Source organism: Diabrotica undecimpunctata, chromosome 8, assembly GCF_040954645.1.
Source record: "Diabrotica undecimpunctata isolate CICGRU chromosome 8, icDiaUnde3, whole genome shotgun sequence".
Classification (NCBI taxonomy): Eukaryota; Metazoa; Arthropoda; class Insecta; order Coleoptera; family Chrysomelidae; genus Diabrotica; species Diabrotica undecimpunctata.
This window is the reverse complement of record NC_092810.1, coordinates 57,140,714-57,168,444: the sequence shown is the minus strand read 5'-3', so window position 1 is coordinate 57,168,444 and position 27,731 is coordinate 57,140,714. Positions and strand designations below refer to the sequence as shown.

The following is a 27,731-nucleotide window of genomic DNA, read 5'->3' as shown; positions in this document are numbered from 1 at the left end:
TACAAGAATTGGGGTTCAGACAGGAGTATATTGCTAATTATATACAGAACTATTATACGATCACAGCTAGACTACGCGGCTATAGCTTACGACTCAGCATCGAAATCAGTACTTAAAAAGCTCGATACTATTCATAACACAGCACTCAGAATATGCTTGGGAGCCTTTTGTATAACACCGATTAAAAGTTTACTTTGCGAAGCAAATGAATTGTCGTTAAATGATATAAGAGCTTACCTTAGTCTAGTGATAATTACCCAAAGCTTAATGCAAATCACCGTTCTAATAAACCTTTCTATAAAAGAATAAAAGACCATTTGCATCTGTTTGATATTGTCATACCTGAATGTCTTCCATACACATATGATTATATTCCACCTTGGATTCAAAACATACCATCATATAACTTTGAACTTACGTCATTTGATAAAAACTCCACTAATCTAATTATTTCCCATTTTAGAAAAATCATTAGTCGTTATAAAAATCATACCCAGATATACACTGATGGTTCAAAATCATCCGAAGGTGTGGGAGCGTCTGTAGTAACTCCTTAAATTCAAACTATCTAATGTTAGTACTATCTATACAGCTGAATTGTATGCTCTCTATCGCGCCACAGAACTAATCAATCTGAGAACAAACTCCAAATATATTATCTTAACAGACTTACTTAGTGCCATACAAAGCATCCGACAACTGTATCCAAAAAACCCGCTTTAAAAAAAAATTAAAACAGTCCTTCTTCAGGCTTATATCAATCATAATGAGATAAATTTCATCTGGATCCCATCCCATATAGGAATAAAAGGCAACGAAACTGCTGACCATAGTGCGAAAGACGCGATAGTGAGTGACGTTTCCGAGATCGTAAACACATCAGTATCAACGGATATAAAAGCTTATATAAAAAAATCAATCTTAAGTGCGTGGAAAAATAAATGGAATGTGTCGAATTCTAAATTAAAACAAGTGAAACCCAGCATAGAGGCATGGAATGTAATACCTAAGTCAAGAAGCCAAGAAATAATAGTAACGCGCCTCAGACTCGGACATACTAGGTTAACGCCTGATTACTTAATTAAAAAGTGCGAACCGCCACGATGTGAAACGTGTAATACGACACTAACAATAATGCACCTACTATGTGAATGTCCCATCTACAATCAACAACGAAGCAATACAAACAAAATACCAGGAACACTTATAGAAGCTCTAGGTGCAGACTGTAACATTAACAATACTCTGAATTTCTTGAAAGACATTAATAAGTACCACAATATTTAATAAACCAAATTGTATTAAAGTAATTGTACCTAATGTAATCCACTAATTTTTCGCTAATGGCCGTTTGGTCGATGCGATTTTCTAAATAAATAAAAAAAAAATAATAATAATAAATTCACTTAATATTTAGAATGTATTTTTCAATGTACTTTACAATTAAATTAAATGTTTAAAATGACCACCATTCACTTCTTGACAATAACCTCGGCGGTTATTTTGTTAATTTCTTTCGTTATCCTAACCTTTAAATCAGCAATACTTTTTGGTCTATTAAATTATACTTTATATTTTAAATAACCCCATAAGAAGTAATCGAGAGGAGTCAAATCGAAGGATCTAGCCGGCTATTCGATTGTTCCGCGTTGTCCAATCCACATACTGGGAAAAACCTTTTTAAAATCATTTCTAACTTTACTTAACGCTGTGGAGCTCCGTCTTGTTGGTAGTAAATAGATCTATCTTATTTGGATGATTAACATCAGGAAAAAATAATCGTAATATAGGCACTAAAAAGTTAATCAAAAAATCTAGATAAATCTCACCATCAACTGTGCCCTCAAAAAAATAAGGACCAATAATATTATTGTTAATGATACTAGCCCAAACATTCACTTTTTAAGGATATTGCGTGAATCTCACACACTCAGTAAGGATTTTCTCTGCTCCAATATCTACAGTTCTGTTTGTTAACCGTTCCGTTTAAATGAAACATCGCTTCATCAGAAAAAACTATTTTGTTCATAAACTGCAAATCTGCGTTCATTCTCTCCATCATCATTTCACAGAATTCTGGCCTTCTATCAGGATCATCTTCATTTAACTCCTGATCCAACTGAACCTTGTAAGAGTCTTATTTTTCTTTATGCAAAACTCTCAAAATACATGACCTACTTACGTCATTGACGGCGGCAAGTTCTCGAGTTGTCTTATGCGGATTTTCCTTAATCTCTAAAAGTACATCTAAATTTTTTTCATCAGTAAATTTAACATTTCTACCTGGTTTTTCAATATTCTTTACATGTCCAGTATAACGAAACTTCTTTTCAATTTTTCTAACTGTAGACTGCGAAACTTGTTGACCAAGGTATTTATTATTAAACATTGCACAAACGTCCTTTTGAGTTCTGGTTTTATTACCCCAACCAATCATAATTAAAATGTTCTTTGACTCTCGAACAAATGAGCCATAATTAAATTTAATATGCGCACAAATCATATGCTGACGTCTTTTAGTAACTTTAAATACCTAAATAACAGCAGCGTACTAGATTTATATCAATTCTTTATTTGGCTTTTTAATAATATTTTATTATCTTCAAATTTTTTTCCCTAATGTTTAGCAGAACAGATACAAAAATATCTGATTATTTCTAAAATATATTTTAATAGACGAAGCAATATTGCTAATTTAAAAGTTAGGATAACGGAGGAAATTAACAAAATAATCCCCGTGGTTATACAAAATGTTGTACGAGAATTTTAAAATCGCCTCGGTTATTGTCAAAAAGTGAATAATGGTGGCCAAGTTGAACATTTAATTTAATTGTAAAAATCAATTTTCTTAGTTATGATTGCACAAATTAAAAAAAACTTTATATTGCTGAACACGGGACTAAAATCCCTTTCTAACAAGGTGCCACACGACCCCCTTTGTTATTTAAAATTTTCGAGGGGGTGCTTATAATTCAAAAAGGGGGCTGGAGAGGGATAATATTTCCATACTGTGAATCGTCAATTTAAGAATAAAAATCGACCTGTTTCAGGTTTTTATCACATAGTACATAATAATGCTAAAAATGAATTTATTCCATACTTATGGACCGCATGGTATATTGGTAACTCGTGCTAATGACCACAAATGTCACATGTTTGCTAATTTAAACTAAAAAAGAAATATCATTGATAAAAAGCAGTCCACTAAATATAACTCAGATAGTTCAGATTAGCCGAAATAAAAAATAAATCGTGTAATATTTTCAAAGTACTCACGTCTAAAAAACAATTAAAATTATTAACACGTTTCCTGCCACGCTGGTCCAATCGGAACAGACCGGTACCAATCGGTTTGTTTTATTGGGCAGCATTGCGTTCCTCAACAGTTTGAGTAATTTTTAAATATAGCGATTTATGGTCCTGGTCTCAAAATACCCAATGTTATAAGTAAAAGAACAGATAGACTAAATAATTACGAATTAGACTTACAAAAAAATTTAGCACGTGCAAAACTAGTCAATTATTTTTACTGCTTACTCAATATTAGTATGAATTCGATAAAAACCAGGTAAACAAAAAGGAGGCTTATTTGGACAGTCCTTGCAGTAGAAGTCAACTTTTTTCGTCCGGTTGGTGGCGAATTTTCTCATCATTATTCATACTCATCTGCATTATATAATGATTTACAATTTGTTACTAATTGCGGTACTATTGGATTTATTTTATATAGCTTGTCAGTTTATTAACAAGGACTATTATTATCGGTAAAATGAATCTTTCTCAAAAGTATTTTAAAACGATTACGACTTATGCTCTTTTTGGGAAATTGAAAACTAAAGAATTCACTAGTACTCCAATAATCAACTAGTTGTGGTAATTTTGTTGGACCCCTATATAAAATGGTACCTAAAAATGAACTTATTTCTTGATAAGTAGTCGGCACCCATTCGTGGAGCCGTGATAACGGTTCAACATCATCAGTAGAGGTGAGAACCTGGGTGGCATAAAAATTGGTATATTCCACAATAAGAGATATTATTTTATTATCGACCATAGCTTCATAAAACTCACCTTTATATCACATAACAACGAAGTAACTGGTTTTATTTCTGAAGTCTCAGTTAACCCCATTAGACTTAGCAACGCTGCTTTTAAAATCGGACCCCACATACCGACATTTTTGTTATTTATCTTCTCTTGAAAATTATTATCAATATTTATTTCCGTGTTCTCTATGTTTTGTGTTTCGTCAATGGTATTTTCCAGGTGTGTAATTACTTGAGTAATATTTTCGATATTTTTAAACTCTTCCTGTGTTATAATAATTGTACTGATTTGTAGAACTTGAATACTGTTTACGGTATTTATCACTGTATTTTTATCGGAAATACTACCCAATGGACGGAAAAGTCATTGTCTGACAAGGGCATATACCATAAATCGGCATCAGAATCATCACAAGGATCATCAGATTCGTCAATATCGTTTGTAATATTACCAACCAGCCGTTGAATCCCAGCTACAAATAAATTTTGTTGTTTTAGTCTTACCTTTATAATAATAACAAATGTACTTTTTTTATTTACGTATAAAACGTACATATAAATTTATTATTACAATTCAAATACACACTAAAACTCAAAAAATTTTGCATCTTTTTGCGAACCAAAATGATGTCTGGACTGTGAGGCAACTATAGAACTTGCGAGCGAAGGCTAGGAGTACGTGGTGGACCAGCGGCGTAGGTTAATAATTGTCATTTCTATGGGACCAGCAGTCCCATGGGACCAGCAAAGAAAAAATTGATTACAAAAACACAAAATATTTTAGAGTAATACGGTATATTGCGACGGTTAAGGTTTTTAATAATCTATGTGGTACTATAAACCGTCCACGCGGTAAAAGTTCTAAATTTTGTCAGGCAGGGAACGTGTCTTAAATAATAGGTTAATTATTATTCTAGAAGTAATTATGTAGAGAAATAATCTTTGTAGATATATTAATATTATAAAGTGCGAGCAAAGTTCGGCTCGAGCGACGCGCCTGGTGCGAGTTAAACCGCATCAGCTGTGTCAATTTCAAATAACTGTATTTTAGCGAAAACTCAAATTAAAAAAAAACGGGTGTGGCAGTCCAGTGGGACTGCCGGTAAAAGTTATACTTCTATACACGCGTTCGCCGTTAAAAATTTATATAGGAGTCAATCTGCACAATCATTACATATGTAATGCTATAGGTAAGAGAGAGCAGAAAGAGAAAAATAATTAGTTATATAGGTATATGGTGCATCGTTTGCTGTATATAAACATTTGACCTGTAATAGGAATATAGTAAATGAAGGATTGTATCAATATTACAATGAAAATATATATTTTTATTTTTATATATGTATAAAAGGAGTTGAATGCAAAAAAAATTACATATACTCTGCAGTAAAATTCATTGTTTATTTTGTTATTAATATAAAAATTACAATACAATAAATACACTGCAACATAATTCAATATAATAATACAATATAAATTAAAATGTAATATTCATAAGTATTTAAAATTATATATGCATAAACTTACTTTACGAAGATTAAAATAAAAAACCAACAACTCGGATTATGTTGTAAATTTTCATTTTATTTTAAAATTTATGTTTTTTTGCCTATATTACATATATTTAATAAGATTAACGTGAGGTTTTTAAATATTTCAACCATACGTTATATGAACCAAACACGTAAAGAATTTGCCAATTAAACATGACACTAACGGATTTCAAAATTGACAGTTCTCGTAAAACAGTGATTATTTGAAATACAAACGACTAAAATAATTATAAACGTTTAATTTTAAATAATACAAAACATATCACATAATTAATAATATTAATACATATTATATTATATATAATATTATATATAAATACAATATTATATAATATATATATATATATATATATATATATATATATATATATATATATATATATAATATGAAATATATACAAAAGGAACATTTTTATTCTCGAGAGAGGAAGAAAGAGAAAATATATCTTCTGTCTTTCTCTTACTCATTATCTTACATATGTAATGGTTTCACAGATTCACTCTCATGCAAATTTCCAACGCCGACCGTGCGTATAGAAGTATAACTTCAATAAGTTTAGTTACACACAAAATGTTTGGTTTTCATTGTACTATAGTCCTCATTAACATGATACATACGTATGGTCCTAAAGTTTTGGGAAAAATTTCAAAAGCATATAACTCTGACCACAATAATCTTATATTTTTATTAAATTATTCAACAATTTAACTTAACTATCCTTATTATAAATCAAAATTCAAATGACAGACAGGCGACCATTATTTTCGATTTGCCTAATAATTCCCCTGACACGTTGCATCATCCTTTGGACGACCTCGGCGTCAATTTCTCTAATTTTTGAATATATGCGGCGTCTTAACTGTTCCTGATTTTGTGCTTCCCATCCGTTATTATAGACTTTCCGACTTAACTCTCCAATTGGACGAGCCTGAGGTAGGTTGGGGGGGATTGTCTGCTTTCGGTACAAAGGTAATGTTGTTAGTTTCGCACCAGTCCCTTGTGATCCTCGCGTAATGACATGAAGCAAGATCTGGCCAAAAGACTATTTGATCATTTGCATGATGTGTGTTCACAAACTGAAGCAATTTAGAGAGACATCTTTGAATATAAATATTTGCGTTTAAGGCTTCGCCTCGAACAACACCAATGTAGGGCTGTAAGATAAAGCCAGCCTCAGAAATTGCACACCATACCAAAATTTTGTCCTCAAATTTTTTCTTACCTTTGAATTTTATTTCATCAGGTACATTTTCGTATTCGTTCGTGTAAAACCCATCGTTACCCTTCATCCCAGAGTTGGACAAAGTAAAATATTTTGGCAACATCTCGGAATTCTCTCTAATTGATCCTCTGTGTATTTTGGAGCTTTCCTTCTTTTGCGGTAGATAATATTGTTACTCGATAGGGTCCTGTATACTGTAGTCTTTTCAACATGAAATCTTTTGGCCAGTTTTAGCTGTGAGACCCCAGTTTTGTTCTTAGCTGGTTCAATCAGTCTTGCCTCTCTTATATGGTTTAAAATCCGCGGTCGGCCAGTTTTACGCAAGTTAACACATGGTATCCCTTCTTCTCATTCTCTGATTGTGCGATAAATTGTCGATTTGCTTATGTTTTCATCTCGATAAATATTAACAATATCTCGTTTCGACATTCGCCCAACCATATTATAAACACCTCGACGAATATCAATTTTATAAGACATTTTACAGAGCACAAACCAAAATATTCTGCTTTGTTTATTAAATGTCAATAACTGATGACATTTCAATTCCATGGCATTCTTTGTTAAATGCATTTGCTTCTCAATCAGACCAGGTGAAATTTGCCCCAAAACTTTAGGACCATACGTTAAACCTTTTAATCTCATATCACCGAAAAATCGTAATAAACAAATTCGATTGTTTTTTACACCTAAATTGTATATTTTAAATATAACTTCGTCAAAAACCAATGTAATTAATTTTTTCAAAATTTATTTTAGCGCTTATAATCGTAGCTCCAAAATAAGGTGCTTTAAATCTTTTTATATTAAGCAAAATCTAAGTTATAGGCAAAAATGTCCGATATAGTCGATAATTTGTTATTTTTTAATAATAAATATCTCGGCTTCTGACAGACCGATTTTAAATTTTTAAGATCTGTTCGATCTGTTATTTTTTAAAAGAAATAAAACATAATTTGAAAAAAATATTATTCCTTTATTCGTTTATTAGTTATAAACATTTCAACAATTAAATTGTAAATAAAATATTGCTGTCGAAAAATTCAGATTATCATGTCGAAAATTCGACTTCAACAGGTCACGATACATAAAAATCAGTGGTAAAATCTCATGGACCTTAGTCGGCCACGAAACCTGCTTTGTCCCTAGATGATAAGGCTTACTTTATATTCATTGAGATGTTATGCTTCTTTCTTGTCGCCTCGTTTAGTTTACACTGAGTTAATATTTGTCTCGCTAAAATAATTGATTGGCAATTTTCGCACATTGGTGAATCAGTTCGCGTAATGAGGTGTTTATGGGTTAAATTACTGTGTCCCAGCCGCAATTGCATTATTCTCACTTGGTGCGGTCTGTTCGATGTTGTTTGCAGCCACGGTTTCACTAATTGTTTAATTTCTTTAAGTTTATTTTGTGATAAATTCCCTTTGTTTTAACACGTACTTAACACTTTGGATTTAATGTCAGATTTAAAATCACAAGAAGAAACCCCGTTAATGTAAATGGAGTCCTGGCTGAGCGGGCTAGTTGGTCTGTTTCTTTATTATCTTTCATACTGGAATGTCACAAAATAAACAGAAAGTCCACAGTGAACATTATTTCCTTTAAATTCGCCATTTTTTTATTTATTCTGTAAGGCAATTGGCTTATAAGGTGGGTATATAAATATTTGAGAGTATGAAGCAAGCTTATGAAAGGCGCGGACTGTTTCAATTTTTTTATCTGGATAAGTGCTTGTAATATTGCATACAGTTGTATGCAGTATATATATATATATATATATATATATATATATACATATATATATATATATATATATATATATATATATATATATATATATATATATATATATATATTGTTATGATTGTTTATTTTGACTTTAATCTTAGTTTATTGAGCCAATAAAAAAGGATTATAACTTATTTGTTATCAAAAGTAAAATAATCCTTATACTACCTGTGTTCGATGGATTCAAAAGATTTTCTAGTTGTCTTTTATCGGGAAGAGAAGAAAGGATAAGAATACAAATATATATTATATTACAAAGATTTACGTTTCTTTATTTTATATGAACGAATAAAACAATTATTAAATTCTGTCGTTATCTTATCAATTAGCATACAAGAAAATAAATCAAATTTTTATGATAATAAGATTATAAAGCTACATACATTTATATTACGTGAAAAACCAATTTTACTTAAAATTTTCTTTACTTGAAACAATAAACAACAAAACTTTAAAATTTTGATTAGCCTAACAAAACCTCAGTTCTTAAATTTGAATGCTAATGACCATGATGTCGAAACGATCCTTCACAGATATAAAATTCAATTGTACAAACACTTACAGCTTATTTTCTTCTTGAGTTGTGTGTTGGAAAATACCCAGAAAAGTCCAGTCTCCTCAACGATGTGATCTCTCCTCTTTGGCACCTCGGCTCTTTCTTAACGTCTCTGCAAACCTCCTGCAGACTACACAAAAAACACCTGATTCACTTCTCCAAACTCAGCTATTTATTTATGACACCAGGACCTCCTTTTGTCAACTTGATGCCGTAAGAATACTTTCACATATACTTTATAAAATGCCCACGGTACATACAAGGACCTCTTTTAATCTACTTGTTATCTCCTTCTTCAAACTATTCACTTCTTTTCGTTACGCCGGTATCCAAACTAACGAACCACACCCTATCTTGAGACAAACGACTGTTTTCTTTCGATGACCAAAATATGACTAACTTCTCCTGTCTCATGATCGACTCACAAATTCCCATTTAAACACGACCGTCCAATCAAAAGCTCAAATTGTGTTTACCATGATTTTGGAAAAGCCTAATTTCGGTTTCTTACTTTAAAATTGGTTTTTTTCAATACATCATTTATACATATTTCAAAAGATTAGAATATGGTCATTTAATACTCGACTATACAAACAATGAAAAGATTAACTTACAGGTAGAATGTCTTTTAATTCTAAACAAATGTTTTTTGATAATTTTGTTTGAAACGGAAAAAACAAATTTCTATTCTTATCTACACTAAATCTTATCTTAAATTAATATATACATTTTTGTTTATATATCTTAAAATTTTATTCCGATGGATATTTTTATTTATTTTTCTTTGGTTGGGAAAGAAGAAACATAACAAATATATATATATATATATATATATATATATATATATATATATATATATATATATATATATATATATATAACTGTTTTGGATGGGTTGGAGTCAATAATAGGGCTATTGGTTAACTATTTTTTTATTCTCGAGCTTTCAATTGTGTTTACAATTATTATCAAGAGCTAAAAAAGACAAAATACTTACAAGGTTGAACTAAAAAGAAAAAACAATTTTTGTTAACTTACCAAATAAAAATTAGTTTGGTAAGTAAAAATCACTGCTTACATGTTCAAAATATTTAATACAAAAATGTTTTTATCTAATAAATGTTTCTCTGAAAAATTTTTATAATTTTGAAAACATTTTTTTAATATAAGAATAATTGAATTTATAAATAAGTTCAAATAGCAACCAATTACAAATAGCCTCAATGTCATAAATGCCAACATAAAATTTTTATTTTTGACAATTATATTGCCAAAAGTAAAACTTCGTTTAAACATTCTTTTTTGTTTAGTAACAAAAAGAAGAAGATTTATTCACCCTTGACAGATGTCTGAAAGAATGTGACAGATATATGGAGAATTAAATATGACATTTTACAAGTTTTATATATAAATCATAAAGAAAGAATATAATTATAAATTTTGCTTAAATTTTGAATTTCAGATCTTTTGTTTAAACTCTTATCATTTTTGCTAATACAAACCATTTCCAAAAAAGTCCTTTTAAATTTATGACTTTCACTACATAAAATTTTAATGTTATCAAAATCCATAATATGGTCTTTATCGATTACATGTTCTGCCAAAGCACAAGATGGTTTTTTAATTCTGCAATCACTTTTGTGAGAAATAATGCGATTTGAAAGATTTCTTCCGGTCTCACCAACATATTCAGCCTCACACTGAGTACAACTAATGCTGTATACTAAATTCGTTTTTTCAAATTTGTCTATAGGATATTTAGTTTTAGAATATAAAGATGAAATAGTTTTGATGTTCTTTGTTGCTATTTTTATATTGTCAATAACCTTTAGTGTTTGTATTAATTTAGGTGTTAATGATGGTATAAAAGGTAGTGAATGATAATAGATGTTCTGATTGTTAGATACAATGTTTTGAGATTGAGCAAAAAATGGTGTTAAATTATTTATATTACCAATATTAGAAAAAAGCATCCTATGTAGCATATCTGGAGGATAAGAGTTTTCAATTAGAATATTTTTTAATAACTGAAGATCTTCCTGTAGATAATCTGGATGAGAAAGTTTTAAAACACGTTCTTTTAATCCTGTTATAAGGTTCATTTTCATCTTATTTGGATGGTGAGAGTAATAGCTTATAAATCTATTACTACATATGGGTTTTCTGAACCATCTGGTTTTCAACATATTGTCTGTATTTCTTACAATTCTCATGTCAAGGAATGGTAGAGAATTATCTACCTCTTCCTCAACTGTGAATTGTATATGTTGATTATGACTGTTGAAAATGTTGACTGTTTCATGAATTTTGTGTTTAGGAAGTGCCATATTTTGAACATGTAAGCAGTGATTTTTACTTACCAAACTAATTTTTATTTGGTAAGTTAACAAAAATTGTTTTTTCTTTTTAGTTCAACCTTGTAAGTATTTTGTCTTTTTTAGCTCTTGATAATAATTGTAAACACAATTGAAAGCTCGAGAATAAAAAAATAGTTAACCAATAGCCCTATTATTGACTCCAACCCATCCAAAACAGTTATATATTTGTTCCAAACGAGTCACAAGTACTTCTTTTTTCTTATTCTTATATATATATATATATATATATATATATATATATATATATATATATATATATATATATATATATATATATATATATACGGTCGATTTGACCGTAGCGGGTTACAACGTAAGTTTTTTGGCGCGTGTAATGCTCGTAAAGTAAACTAAGATTTTGAGATGCCATAATTTCTTTTAAAATTGGTCATTGCGAGTTGTTTGTGGCATTTGGGGTCGGATTATGGAAATTGGAGTCTTCAACAATAATTCTAGGTGAAGGATTTTGTTTTAAAATAGCTGTTAAATCTTCTTAAAATATTGTTTATTTGGTGGGATATACACATTACACATATAAATTTTCAAAGGTATATTTATGACGATAGGTATAATTTCAATATTGTTTAAAGTCACTGATAAGTGTGTGCTTATGTATTTTCTCTCCACGTAAATTGTTACCCCTCCGCTGAACATTTTGATGTTATTATTGAATTTTTGAAATATATTTTTTTAGAAGACCATAGAATCCTAGAATTTCCATTGAAGTACAAAAGCAAATGTAGTTATTCGTGAGAGGAATTGAAAGATACGTCGGAATCTTCTTTCAGTAACCACGTTCACACTGCTGGATTTGTATTTAAGTATTTAGTAAGATTTTGTCTTAATTTGGTGCTTTTGGTTTTCATTCTCATTCTCAAGTGCATGAGAGTTTTCTAAGTAAAATTTTTTTACGCTCATTATATCTCTTAATTCTTATACATTTTCGAATAGATTCTATACTTGATCAAATCTTAACAATTATGCTTCATTTTCTAGATATTATTTTACTGTTTCTAGTAATGTTTATACATTTTTTATCCCGTTTGTTAAATTTTTGTTATTAGTTTTGATTTTTAATTTTAACTGAAGCTTAATTTTTTCATTGTAGTCTTCGACAGGTGTGTGGTTATATTCTCTGGGGTTCTTTGTCTAGTTGTTTTGCTCAAAGTTGGTTAAAATTTGTGAGTATCTATGGGTGTATTTTTATTTAAATTTAAGGGGTGTCTTTATTGAGGCGAACTTGAATATTGTTTTTGGGTATTAGAGGATGCCTCAAGACAGTTTATATTTTATGGTTGTAGTGATATTTGAGATAGTGGTTAAAGGTATAGGTGTCCATTGTGGTGAAATTTGTTGAATTGGGTTTGTTGTTAAATATGGGATTGCTATTGTTAGAGGTGTAATTTGCGAAGTGGTAGGTGTGGAAGGAATGGTATTTATAATTCTGAATGTATTTAACCCTACGGTGCACAAGTTGGATCTGTCGGGCCCATTCAGTTTTTCTAATATCTCTATTCGGTCAGCGAGTCTAAGTACGGTCCTGGCGGTCCAGGTACCTTTCGACGGCATGGCCAACTATAATCCCTCAGTTACTAATGCATATTGAAGCGATAGTGTCGATGTTATATCTGTTTTCGTTCTCTTAGTGTGCGTTCATAACGAGGTGCCGACCCTCGATCGGACCATAGGATGGTATTATATTATCATCGCCACGTAAAATAAATGCATTATTTTAAATGCGAGCGTTTACTGTCAGTGCTATGCTTTCGGCAAGGATACCATGCCATGCTCTCCGTAATGAACGCACACTTAGACTAAACCCATTCCTTAATGTAAGTATTTTTTTATGAAAGTACAAAACAAAATTTGCAGTGCATTGTTTTTAGAGCTTAGCAAAACAATCTATTCTTACTAAGGAGAGGTAAAACGTTTGTCTCTACGAGGAAGTTGCAACCGACGAGGAAGAAAATTATGAAGATTCAGATTTTGATGAGTCTATTGTTGGAAAATTAGAAAATGAAGATGGTAATCATAACTCAGAGTCTGAATTCGACACCGAACTAAACTTAGAAGAATGTATTCCACAAGGTGAGTCAAGCCAACACCTTTATTACAATACCAAAGATGGAATGAAATGGAATAAGACATGCGGATCATGAAATGTTAGAACTAGACGAGAAAATATCATCACAAAACTTCCTGGAGGTCTTCGTGAAGCGAAAAGTTGCACAACTAAAGAGAAATGCTGGAAAATGTTTTTTAATGACAAAATTATAAAACATATTGTTGAATCTACTAGTGTATATATCGAACGTGTGTCCGTGAGATATAAAGACAGTTCCGATGCGAGGCTAACAAATATATGTGAACTAAAAGCTATGATTGGCCTGCTTTACTTTGATGGAGTTTACCGTGTAGGTAGAACTTCAATTTTTGAGTTTTGGGAAAAAATGGTACGGGCATTGACATATTTCCGGCAACAATGGCTCTCCGCAGATTTAGATTTCTTACATATGAAGTGCCTACGCCTAGATGATATTCGCACAAGGGACGAACGAAAGAAGTAGACAAACTTGCAGCAGTTAGAGCCGTATTCGAGGATGTAGCTGAAAATTTTCAAAAATATTATACCATTGGCCAATATGTCACTATCGATGAGATGCTTTTAGGCTTTAGATGTCGCTGTAGTTTTAAAATATACCTTCCAAGTAAACCGGACCGATATGGTCTGAAGGTATATTCTTTGGTGGATTCTCGCACTTTCTATACTTATCAATTAGAAATCTATGCCGGTACACAACCACCAGGTCCATATTCTATCAGTTCTGCAGCCTACGATGTGGTTGAGCGGCTTTGCAAACCAATCTCGAAATCCAACCGGAATGTCACAATGGACAATTGCTTTACATCAATTAAAGTCGCACAAAACTTACTGACAAATTATAGTCTAACAATTAAAGGCACCCTACGGCAAAACAAAAGGCATATGCCAACCGAATGTTTATTGAACAATAGACCTCCAAAATCAACTACGTTTGGATTTATCAAAGATATGGCTGTTTTGTATAAAACTTAGAGGTCGCTGGTTAAATGATATTAGAAATAATATTGAAGAAAAAATGCAATATTTTGACTGTAAATAAATTAGCAAATTAATACAACTTTGAATAAATTACAAAATTAAATGGCATTAGCTCATACTGTTCTCTATACAAAGAATATAGACTCACCTTTTGAAATATTGATGTATTCTTAACAGGCAGAAGAATTGGTCGCGGTGCGTCACGACGCCATCTGAGGCACAGAAGAAAAGACGTCCCGTGTGGTGTTCGCTGTTTCGGTGCTGAAGTCGAAGTGTTGAGACTTAAGACCCTTAGAAAGAACCCTCTAATTGTTGGGTGGTTTATGGACAAGTGCATCTCATAAATCAACTCTATTGTAGGACGCTTCTGAATAGCGACAATCCAATTAAATAGTCACAGTGTAACACGATACTTTAAATGTTTTGTGTGTATTATCGACACAAAAATAACAAAACAAGTCATATTATCCGTACTTAAAACGTAATAAATGAGATTGCCAGTTTAACAATTTTACGAGATTTTATGAAATAACCGGAAACAATATATTTTAAAGCAAAGTCGTTAGAATATACCATTAAATCAGAGCATATTATAGTATAGTAAAATTAAGTAAAAAAAAATATAAAAATATTAAAATAAATAACTACATACTTTCCCAAACAATGATGATATTGTCCTATACACCAAAATAAAAAAAAACATGTTGTTTTTTTGTCAACCCTACACCATGACGACCAAATCGATCCGACAACGGGTGACGAAAGTAAACCTGAAGTAATAACGTTCTATAACTCTACGAAAGGTGGTATATTCACGATTGATCAACTTCGAGGTTCCTATACTGTCGCAAGAAATACAAAACGTTGGCCCATGGTCATCTTTTATGGATTGCTTCATGTTGCTGCAATAAATGCATTTGTGATACAGACAACTAACAAACTGGATCTAAAAACAAGCAAAAGAAGATTTTTTTTTAAAGAACTAGGTCTTCAGTTAGTAATGGACAATATAAAAGAAAGAGCTCAATATCCTCATTTGGCACGAGATTTAAGAGAGCTTGCTGCTGAACTCAGTGGTGTTGGACCAGTACAAGCACCTGCGGAATTGCAAAATAAAAGGGGGCGTTATGCTTTTTGTAGAGATTGTAAAACTCGATATAGGTGTCACTATTGAAAAAAAATTATTTGTTTGGAACATACCGTACCTGTTTGTCGCATATGCATTAATAAAAGGAATGAATAAGTTATATACAAGGTGTTTTGTAAACATCGGCCATGTTGTAGTACGTAATTTCTTTTATATTTTAAGTTTTAGTATTATAATAGAAGTTCATTTTCTTTTAATGTATGTAAGTTTACTTTAGTAGTAGTTCTAATATATGCAACGCAAACCTGTTGTTACAAAATTTAAAAAAAAATTCTTAGTTTAATTTTTGGGCTTCTCAGACCCAACCCGTTCTTACCTGTATCAAAGTGTCATCCGTGTACCGAAGGGTTAATAGAGTCTCTTGTTGGGTATTCTTTATTGGTAAATTGTGTGTCATCACTGTTTCCGCTGTATTATTGTGGGAGGGTTAGGAGGTCAATTATTTGGACAATTAGATGCCTAGTATTTAATTTACATTTAAAACAATGTTTTGGGCTATAAATATTTGGTATTGTGTTTGCTTGAACTCAAAACTCGAACTTGAAAATTTTTCTTAGGAAATTGAGTATTTCTGAAACAGGATTTAGACTTAGTTTTATTAATTCGCCTTTGATTATATTACAAGGTATGCTTATATGGAGTCATTAATCTTCTCGCTTCCAGAATATTCCTCTTTACGTTTATATTTCTTGTTATTACCATAAATTTATCTACTATATCTTTAGAAAATAAATATATGCATATTGTATCGTTTGGTATATGGGATTATATTCTCGGATCTACATCTTCGAGATAATCAGTAAGTGTACAATTTTCTATCAGTAAGTATTCAATAAGATAGCTTGCTCTCTGTTTAGAATTAGAATATCTCGTTCTTAACTTGAAATTATTTATTAGACGCTGAAATTTATTATACATATACTGTAAACTTTTTTTTAAGAGATTTAGAATCAAACTGAAACCAGTTCTGTTTTTCTGTATAGTGTTAAGTCCTAGTTCATCGATGTGAACGGGAATAGTTTTATCAGTTTTTATTTGTAATAATTTAACTTAAATATTTAAATCTAAACAGATGTTAATAAAAAGTTGTATCTACTCACGATTCCAATTTTTTGTACACAATTTACTTTTACTGGATTTTTTATACTTGAATTTTTAGTAATTACGAGTTAATGTAGCACAAAAAGTGAGTTCCAAAAACACATATTTATCAAAAATAGATATGATTTTAATCAATAAGTTACCTTTTGCACTTATCCCTCTACAGACACAAGCATTATTTATTTAACAGTAAAAGTTTCTTTAGACGAAACTTTATTACCTTTGAATTTTAAACTCATGCTTTTTTAACTAAAATATGGTTATTAGATGTTAAATTCGAATTAACTTTATTGCTTTATAAATTTTAAATACTTTTTTTATTGTTACAGGCAAACAGATATACTAGGATAAAAGCAAATTAGAAATTACAAACTCAGGTATGGTAAAAAAATGTGCATGATAATTATAAAATAAATCCATATTTTCATCGATTTTTATTAGGTATAATATTTTTAATATATTCGTTCCTATATAGTTCTACCTTAATACGGGTTTAACCAGGATAATTATTTGTTGAACATTTGTAACTTAAACTTTAAATTGTTTTACTGTCGTTCATTGATTGGTTTAAAAAAAAATCGATTATATCTACACGTTGGCTCCATTTGAACTAACCCAATACAGATTTACTACTAATTAATAGTCACTTATTTTTGTCATTTAACTGATTTTTTTAGCATCACTTTTGGTAGTGGGCAATGAAACCATTTGAAGTTAACTCAATAAAAGTAGCACAATTGGAGCCCAACGTGGGGGGCCAGACACATATCAAAAGATGATCGAAATTCTGAGAACTGGAATTGGCGAACAAGACTTGAGAATTATTTCAGAACTATATTGGCACCAAACGGCCACAATTGAAATAGAGCACACAACATCTGAAGATATACAAATCCGACGAGGGGTGCGACTAGGTTGCGTCTTATCAGCGCTATTAATTAATCTGCATTCGAAATCTTTATTCAGGAAAGCATTAGACAAGTTTTAAGGTGGAATCAAGATTAATCCTTTACTACTGACGTGGATGTTTCAGGACGTAGACTCTGACATGCGGTATGTCATACCGTTGTCTATTCTCCTTTGTTTTTAATATGAATTTATCTTATATCACTGTATTTGTTTTTTATATCAACTACGGAATGATTCTTCACATTGCTGTAGCATAATATACTGCTGCAAGTAAAATAAACTTTACTTTTTCAAGAATATTATGAATGCACGCATATTTAAAAAAATGGTGGACGTTACTACAAAATCGTTTATAAACTAAATTACAAGAAAAATTGATTACTTGTGACTAACAAATGGTAAAATAATGTTAAAAGAAACAGACTAATGATTTAAATTTAATGAGAAAGTAAAATACAAAATTCTGACAATAACCAAAAATAAAATAACTAGTCATTTTGCGCTCAAGGTCCTTAATTTTTCTTTGTACACTGTAAGCACACTGGTTTTCCACAAGAAAAGCACACATAAAATGTCTTTCGCTTTAATGCACTTGGGCATAAGTAACACGTCTTCTTTTTCTCAAGCCTTTCTTTAAAATCTGCTTCTTTTTGGCGTTTTTGTCCTAGTATTCGTTCAATACCACATAATAATTTTCTCGGGATTCTGGGATTTTCGAGTCTTCTTTGTAGATGAGGTAAAACTAATTGTTTCGCCAACTCCGTTGTGTAGTTTAGCCTTTCCATATTATCTTCTTGTAGTGATTGGTACACAACATGCGAATTAACAGCAGATATATCAATGATGCGGTAAAAAATAGTAAGTGGCCATCGGCGAGAACGACGTTTTACAGAATATTTGGCACACTTGGCATCTAAAGTATCGACACCTCCTTTCGTACGATTATAATGAGCTATAATTTCAGGTTTTCCAGTAATCTGATCCGTGCCTATTGAATGGTGCATCGAAGAAATAGGTAAAACAGCCCTCGTAGGGATAAACTTTTCGTAAATCCGTAAGTAGTTGAATTTACTTGCCTACATCGGTGTGGCTGGAATTCCGGAGGGATTTCCGGTTTATTTTTCTTGGGGGTTCCCACATACGTTAACTTCTTTACTTCTAACTGCTTTACTTATTCTATAGAACTAAACCAATTATCAGCTGTGATATTACGGTTAGTTTCATAAATAGGTTTAGCAAGCCGAAGAACAGATTGAGTTGGTTTATTCATCTTCTTTTCTTCCTCAGATAACCCAGTTAAGGCAGTGTCCTTGCCTCCATATATATAGACATTGTATAAGTAACTTGTTCGTGCATCAGTCAGGCACATTATTTTAATGCCATATTTCACAGGCTTATTAGGCATATACATTTTAAACCTACACCTTCCCTTAAAGCCGACCAACATTTCATCAATACAAACACATGTGCCTACGGAATACAGTTTTTGACAATTTGATATAAATATATTAAATATGTTACTAATGGCTGCTGTTGGATCTATCTTTTTTTCTTTTTTCTCTATCCAGAGGGTTATCAAAACGTAAACATTTTAGAAATATTGCAAATCTTTCTTTTGACATAACACATCTAAATATATCTCTACCAGTGCCATCTGTAGCAAATATAGAATTTATATCTTCGTCATTGGATTTGAAAGCTGATGAGTATAAAAGCAATCCCAGAAAGGCTTTTAGTTCTATTTCATCAATTTGATTTAGTTCTGGTCTATTCATTCTTTTATAGTTTTCATGAATTGCACGTAATTTATTATTTGTCCATTTACGTATTTCTTGTATTATATCCTCAGAAATAAGAAAATTAAAAAAAAATGAAGTTTCGTTTCTTACATCTCTGAACCGCACAGCTGGTACTTTTGTTACAAGGTTGTGTAACGGAGTTCTTACATTTTTCGAGGGTGCTGTAGTAGACCACTTAAAACGATTTTTGCCATTAAAATATGACTTACCATTATCATTTAAATGATATTCGTCCTCAGAACTTTCCGACTGCTCACTTCCGCTGTCGTGTAAACTTTCAATACATACTTCTTCGCTTGCATCGTCAACATCACTATCACTAAAATATTCTAAATCACTAGGTACTTCGTCAGCCCTTTGAGATAAAACAGCCTCAAAATCATCATCTGAAAGCTTTACAGTTTTGCGTCTAAATTTAGAACAACTGGATGAACTTGCTACCATACTAACAGCAAAAGAATACACTACACTGCTTTTAACTATAGAAACGTAAATACTGACATGCGGTACTTGATACCGCAAGAAAACTTTATTTCAACGTAGCTCAAAGACTAAACGTGTACTAAAACTGCAGCAGTTGAGACCAGGTACAATTAAACCCCACTTGAAGGTACACAGATGGTGTTCTAAAAATCTTTTATAAAACACGTTTTACAACAAAATATATTTTCGGCTCGGTATGGCATACCGCATGTCAGTGGTTAGAGGTTAACGGAAAGCTGCATAGACAACATCAACTCTGAAACACAAAAAAGAATTGATACCTTTGAACTGTATATATACAGACGGATGCTGAGAATTCCGTGGGTACAAAAAGTTACTAACGGCGAGGTTCTTCGACGAATAAATAAACAAAAGGAATTACTCAACATAATTAAAGAGGGGAAGATATAATACTTAAGTCATGTGTTAAGAGATGAAAGATATGAATTACTCAAGATCATATTAGAAGGTAAAGTGCAGGGCAAAAGATCAGTTGCAAGACGCTAGAACTCATGGTTGAAAGACCTGAGGAGATGGTTTGACCGCTCATCCACAGAAATCTTTCTTGCAGTAGTTTACACAGCTACAATTACTATTTGGACCGCCAACCTTAGAAAGAAGACGGCGCAATAAGAAAAAGTCTACTTGGGATAAAACTGAGTTAAACTTAGAGAAATGAGTAGTGGCATACGTTACGAAATTATTTTTGCAATGTGATGTTAAATTAAATTGAATGTGAGCAGTAACAAGAGAGTGGTCATAAAGACCCAAAGAAGAGGACAATTCAAGTGTTGAAATAAGTTGGTCGTCATTTAAGTAAAATAAGTCTAAAATTGAGGGATTATTGTTGGCTCTAAACCTTCTAGGTTCAGTTATCAGTTGTATTCAAATAAAGTTCATGACAAAGTTTTTAAACAAACTTTCGACGAAGAACTTTTAAAAATCGCAATAGAAACATTAACAAAGTATTTGAGATTATAACTGAGATCTCTCTCTCTTTCTGTCTCTCTTCAGTCATCTGATTTCTTAGATGGAGTGTAGTGGTCATCATGATGTCGTGTATTGTCCGTATCCAAAGATAATCTGTCACTGGTTATTTCTTTTAACTGATGCATAGGTCTTGCATATTTCGGTAATTTGGTCGATCCATGTTGTTGGAAATCTTCCTGCCATGATCTTCGGCCTTCTACCTTTTATTGTTAATGTATTCTTAAATGGACTTAATGCTGGAGAGCCGTTAGGTGATCTTTGGTTCGTTTAAAATTAAATTATTTGTCTTGTGGTCGGTCCACGGAATTCGTAACATTCTTCTTCAACAGAACATTAAGCAGTTAGTCAGTTAAACTGAGATAGGCAGTGTACAAAATTAAATGATATAATATTTGTTATAAAGTTTTAAAAATTTGAAGATAAAATTAAAGTTCTAAAAGTAAAAAAACTGTATATTATGTCATATATACATTGAGTGTGACGCGACAATCAAGAAGACCGATATGCCAATTAACATCGGGGATATACCCACAAACGAATAAATAAGAAAAAATCCATGTAAAAAAGGATAAAAGTATAAAATGGCTTCGTAATCACTGAATACACCAAATTTAAATAGAACCAAAACATTAGATTATGAGGAATAAGTTAGGAAAGGTAACAATATCGCACCAATACATTTAAAAAACTAGTTAATGCTGAATCAAGAATAAACAGGGGTATAAAGGAGGTAAACAATAAGGACATAAATGGATATATATGAACATTATTACTATTTAAATGGGAGTAAGCCACAATTAAAGGTTAAAGTATGTTTATTGACGTTTCAATTTCCACTTCCCATTTAAGTGGTAATTACTTTAAAATTCCACAAGAAACTAGCTTCAGAACAATATATATGAACATAGGGGACATAAGTGGACATATAAGAATGTAACACATATAAAAACACAATTTTATGGAAAATAAAGATAAACTAAAATATAATCAAAAGTAGCAACCTCGAATGTAAGAATTATAAATGGAAAAATAACGGAACTATTATAGAAGACCAAATCAAAAATACGAACATCAAACTAATGAATATAACATAATAAAAAAAACAGAGGAACTATGATATTGGAAAACAAAATTTTATGAATATATAGAAGAGTAGTGGAAAAAAAGAGAGTGTACACAGGGGTAGCATACATGATAAAGAAACAAAGTATCAACAAAGTAAGAAACTGCCTACCCTAGATTTACTCGACTCACTGTTCCACAATACTATTAAGCTGACGAAGACGCAGGAACTAATAAAAAGAATTCTGGGATAAACTATAACAAAAATTAAACTTATTTTATACTTAAATTGTGGTTTATTTTCAATAAAAATAGTAATTGGATTAAGATGACACAAGAAAATAGCTTCAAAACTATAAGAAGTAATAAAAAATTATTTAGAAAAAATATGATTACAGGAGATATGAATACAAGTATGGAAAAAGAAATAGGAAAATGAAATAATAATATTAAATCGCATCAAGAGCAAAACTTAACCAAAATGGGAACTATTAATCCAGAATGGTCGTATGGTAGGAAATTACGATACTTAATAATAAGAGGCAACAACTAGTGAAAGACAAAGTTTGAGGTGTAATAAAATAATATTTTTTTCTTCAAACGTCAAATAATGATGACATTACTTATCTAACTTGATCCTGTCAAAGTTTGATGTCTCCGCCGGCAGCAGTTTTTTTTCCCATTTCTTTACGGCGGAGGGAAAAATGTTGTCATGGCAACAATATGAAACATGTCACAAAGCAACAATACAAATGTCATTAACAACAATTAAACATCATTTTTATTTATAGTAATATTAAAAGTACAATTAGTTAATGAGGAATTTTCAAAATTGAAACCGTGCAAAAATGTTCCCGACTCTTGATACGCATTGGTAATTGTTGATGATACTGATGGTCGAGAACAACTTTCAGCAATCATTCCCGATGTTGTCGAATCATGAGGGTTTAAATTTTTTTGAGCATTATCGTTCTTATCGGACTTGGAGGGCCCCAAACGTGCTACTGCATCATTAGCCGCGGACTCAATTTCGTTTGGGTTTTCCATTTTCGCACTAAATTTGCGCTTGCGGTTGCAACAACAATAAGCTGTCTTTAATAATTGTAAACAACTGTCAAACAACTGTAACCAGGGAGACGCAAATCCCACCGACGACTTAATTATTTTAATTTCTAACATCTAGACGACTTTGATAGTTGTCACAGTTAATTTCGAGTAAAAATCGCGTATGAATTGTACTATTTATGGTTGAAAATTGCTACGTTTGAAGAAAAAATAGTATACTTTACTCGGCAAAGAAGCGACTTTTCTTGACTTGCCCTCTATTACGCGCCTCACTTCGTTCGGCGTGTAATATCGGGCGTGTCAAGAAAAGTCATGCTTCTCCGCCTCATAAAGTAATATACTATTTCGTTGGTTGGTTTTTTTCTATTCCAATATCTTTTTTTGGGAATTAAAATAAGATTAAAACCTTTACAAAAAATCTACACATTATTTGCATTTATATTTATTTACTTGAATATTAATTACGCTGTTACTTATGCTACCAAATTATCCTTGGTCAATATATTCGAATCGTATGGTTTCACAATGTACGTTAGTTCTTCTACAAGAATTACTAAAACAACATCTACTATAAATAATTATAAAATTAATGGGAAAAACCCCGTAGTTGGCTGTATACCATCGTTTAAAAAAAACAGAAGATAAAATACTTCACACTTGTATTGTGGTATAAAAAACATAGTTAAAACTTTATAAAAAGTGTCGTCAAAATTTAAGTACTAGCATAACGTTTTCGATCTGAACAGATAGATCATTCTCAGTGCCTTGTGTAATTGTAGATAACAATAAAGTTATATGTGAGACCTCTTATATGGGTTTAAATCATTCCAAATGTTACATTTTCATTATGTTGTGACTCTAGGTCGATGACAATGGATAAATTTTAATTACTTTAGGGACTACATGTCTTCCTGCTCGATTTTTAACAAGTGGTACTTGTCAGTTAAAACGACACAGACCAACTGATATACATACAACATAAATAATTATATTGTCTCAGATTTCTCACCCCTTGATGTACGCTCTACAATTATTAATGCAGGACTATCTGATCATAAAGCAGTATATACCAATTTTAACATTCTTAAAACACCATCCTCGAAAACCCAACGTTAAGTATGATTTTTCCTCTCAGAACATTCGTAAATTCCAAAATTTGTGCTTGACTTCTGAGTGGCACTTTCCCTCTGCGGACGTGGACTATAATTTTAGTGATTTTTAAGATAGGCTTGTTTGTATTTTTAGGCATTTCCTTTAATTACAATTAAGTCAAAACATCACAAACCCTGGACTACGAAAGGTATCCGCATATCAGCCAAGAATATGCGTTTACTACTATACATCAAGAAATTTACACAGCTAAAAATATGTATTATCAAAATTGTCTGGAAAGCTCTAAAAATATTGCAAAAGAAACTTGGTCCATAATAACCGCTCTTCGAATTAAAACTAACACAGCTTAAACATTTTCTCTTCCAAACCCTGAAAATCTAAATAAATACTTCGCTAATGTGAGTAAACATATAACATCAACTATTTTGCCACAACCAGATCCTATATCCTATTTCCCTAATTTAAAAAACGTCTCGAATTTATTATTTATAAGATCAGTTAATAAATCTGAACTGATACAAACAATCAGTAGTATTAAAACAAATATTCCTGTAGTACTGATGGACTATCCATAAAAATTTACTTTAGTCTCCCACAAAATGTTTTAAAAGTCCTGGTCTCACTAATTAAAGATTCTTTTGAAAAGGGTATATTTCCAAAGTGCCTAAAGACAGCCATTATTATTTCGTTTCGCTTCATAGGAGTAGTGAAAAATCGAATGTCTGCAATACTATAGACTTGTTGCCTTACTACCGGTCCTATCCAAATTTATTGACAGACTTATAAAAGCCCGACTTAGGTCCCTTCTCGTTGAAAGCAACATTTTATCACAAAGTCAGTTTGGGTTTTTATTTAATAAATGCGCTAGTGATGCTATGTTTTCTATACTATATGAGGTCTATCAAGCACTAAACAATAATCTTTATATTGCCATGGTTTTTTGTGACTTTTCCAAAGCTTTTGTTTGTGTAAATCACATTTTGATAAAAAAAAATTAATTTCTACGGAATTCGAGGTATCTCTTTGAATTGGTTAAAATTTTACTTGAAGAACAGGAAACAACTAGTTAGAGCAAAATGATACTGACTCTAGTCACAAAAGCATTATATGTGGAGTACCACAATGTTCAGTATTAAGTTCTCTACTTTTCTTTATCTTTATAAAATCACTAACTTAAAATTGATGGAAAAATTTTTCTTTTTGCTGCTGATACCAGTATCACATGGAGGAACTCAAATATTGCAACTTTTCATGTAACTATATTTTTGATCTACTTAAAGTAAAAACCTGGTCCGACTCTAATTTACTCTCTTATGTGGATAAGAGAGTAGCATTATCCTATAAAGGAGCTCTTCAACCCTTGCTTCTTAATAACAACTAGATCAGTATCGTTGATTCTGTAATTTTTTTTGGCATTTTTATAAATAGCAACCTTAAATGGTCCCTTCATATTGATTTGTTAAGTAAGAAAATAGCCTCAGCCTGCTATGCAGTAAGACGGAAATCAATTTAGCATCTTCCAAAATAACATATTTTTCTTTGTTCGATTCTCAGCCTTATCGATATGGTCTTCCTTTTTAGGGTTCCAGTACAGCTATTCAATTTGCTGTTATTTTTAAATTACAAAGGAGAGCAATAAGGTACCTTTTTGCCTTCGGTAGAATAACATATTGCAGAAGCTACTTTAACCCTTCAGTAGTCGCTAGGAATTTTTGAAAATTAGTAGTCGCGCGCGGTCGAAACGACCGTTTGGTCTTTTACTTCTTAGTTTGTGTTAATAAAAGTATTTGGAACCATTTTAAGTAAAACACGATTTTATTAAGGTTTAATAAGTAGAGTAACATATTACAAAATAATATAAAAAGTAAACTAATGTTAAAAACACTGGACAGAACATTAAAAAAACTATTTTCTACTCTGATAAAAAAAAGGAAACTTTTAGTTAATCCGAATAAGTTCAGTTTGGCACTCTTCGCACACTGCACGTGTATATTCTCTGCATAAAAATTTTTACATTTACAGCAGGAAACAGTCGTGTTTCGGGTTTTTTTAAGGTCGCAAAAGTAGCATCTACCATGTACTCCTTCATTCGTATGGAGTGCCGTCTGTGTTAGGAATATTACATAAGGCCTTAATACGTAACTTCAGATCTCTATCTAAATTATCTACTGTTGCTCGGACCCGTAGATGTTTATCCATAAGAGAAAATGCTAAATGCTTCAAAAATTTTCTTCTAAGCATTTTATTATCAGCAAGGTTGTTACTTTCATGAATCACTAGCGAATTAATGCCTACGATATTTAGTAAAGTGTTAAAAATTACCATGGGCCAACGTCTTGTTTTTCGTCGTCATTCATTCGTCGTTCATTAGCGTCGTCATCATGTAGAGTTGAAACAAGCAATACAACTTTCTTCTTTTTGGGGATATACGACACTAAGGTACATGTATTGCTAAAGGCGAACATACTTGATTTTAGAGGACGAGATCCTTGAAGTTATTCAGGGGACAGTTCTCTTTTGTTCTTTTTAATGGTCCCCACAACAGTCAATCCAAATTCTTTTTTCAAAACATCTATTAGAGGAATGCTAATGAACCAATTATCTATAGTAATGTTTCGCCCAGAATTCTTTATTGGCGCACACATTATTTTTACAACTTCTTTCGGGGAATTGTCTACAGTAAATGGGCCATCTGGTTGACGACCCGCATAAACCTTCATATTTATGGTAAAATACATTTCAGCATCACATAAACTAAAAATTTTGAGCCCATACTTTGCAGGTTTGCGTGGAATATATTGTATCCAAGGGAAATTCCCTAAAAATCCAGGAAGCATTTCATCGCATGATAAATTTTGCGAAGAGTTATATCCCGATTTACACTTTTCTACGAATTTGTCAAAAAATACTCGGATGGCGGCCATCTTATCCAGTCTTCTACGTTCTTCACGAACCACCTTATCATCAAATTTAATGCATCTTAGAAGAAACCGAAATCGGGATAAGGACATAACTAGTCTAAATATTTCGATACCTTCGCCATTAGTTTGCCAGATATTTTCTGTATTCAGGTGATGGGCTTTATATGTCCCTGCCAAATATAAAAGGCCTATAAGAGCGCGAATTTCAGATAGGTTTGTAAGCTTTGCATCCCTCTCCCTAGAGAAATTGCTTGCTATACTTTCAATTATTTATTAGTGGATTCTATAATTATGTAAATCATGTCCTCATCAATGAAATAACTCCATATTTCATAAATGTCTTTCATATTTTTCGTAAATCTATTAGGCCCAGGTGATTGTTTTACTAAATTAGGCTTGCTCATTCGTACCCTTTTGTTTTTTCTTTGATGCTTTCTCCACACTGTACCATCTTTTCCCCTAAAAACACTTTCTTCTTGTACATTATTCAGTAAAACTTCTCCTATTTCCTC

The 27,731-nt window shown here is 31.6% G+C and overlaps 1 protein-coding gene across 2 annotated transcripts in view; it reads left to right on the top strand.

Moving 5' to 3' along the window:
• LOC140447587 (prolactin-releasing peptide receptor-like) overlaps positions 1-27,731 on the top strand; it is a 1,093,989-nt gene that overhangs the window by 431,327 nt on the left and 634,931 nt on the right. For both annotated transcript variants that reach the window (XM_072540319.1, XM_072540318.1), the window contains exon 4: positions 17,207-17,254. The gene's annotated coding sequence lies outside the window, so the exon portion shown is untranslated. The remainder of the gene's footprint in view (positions 1-17,206; positions 17,255-27,731) is intronic.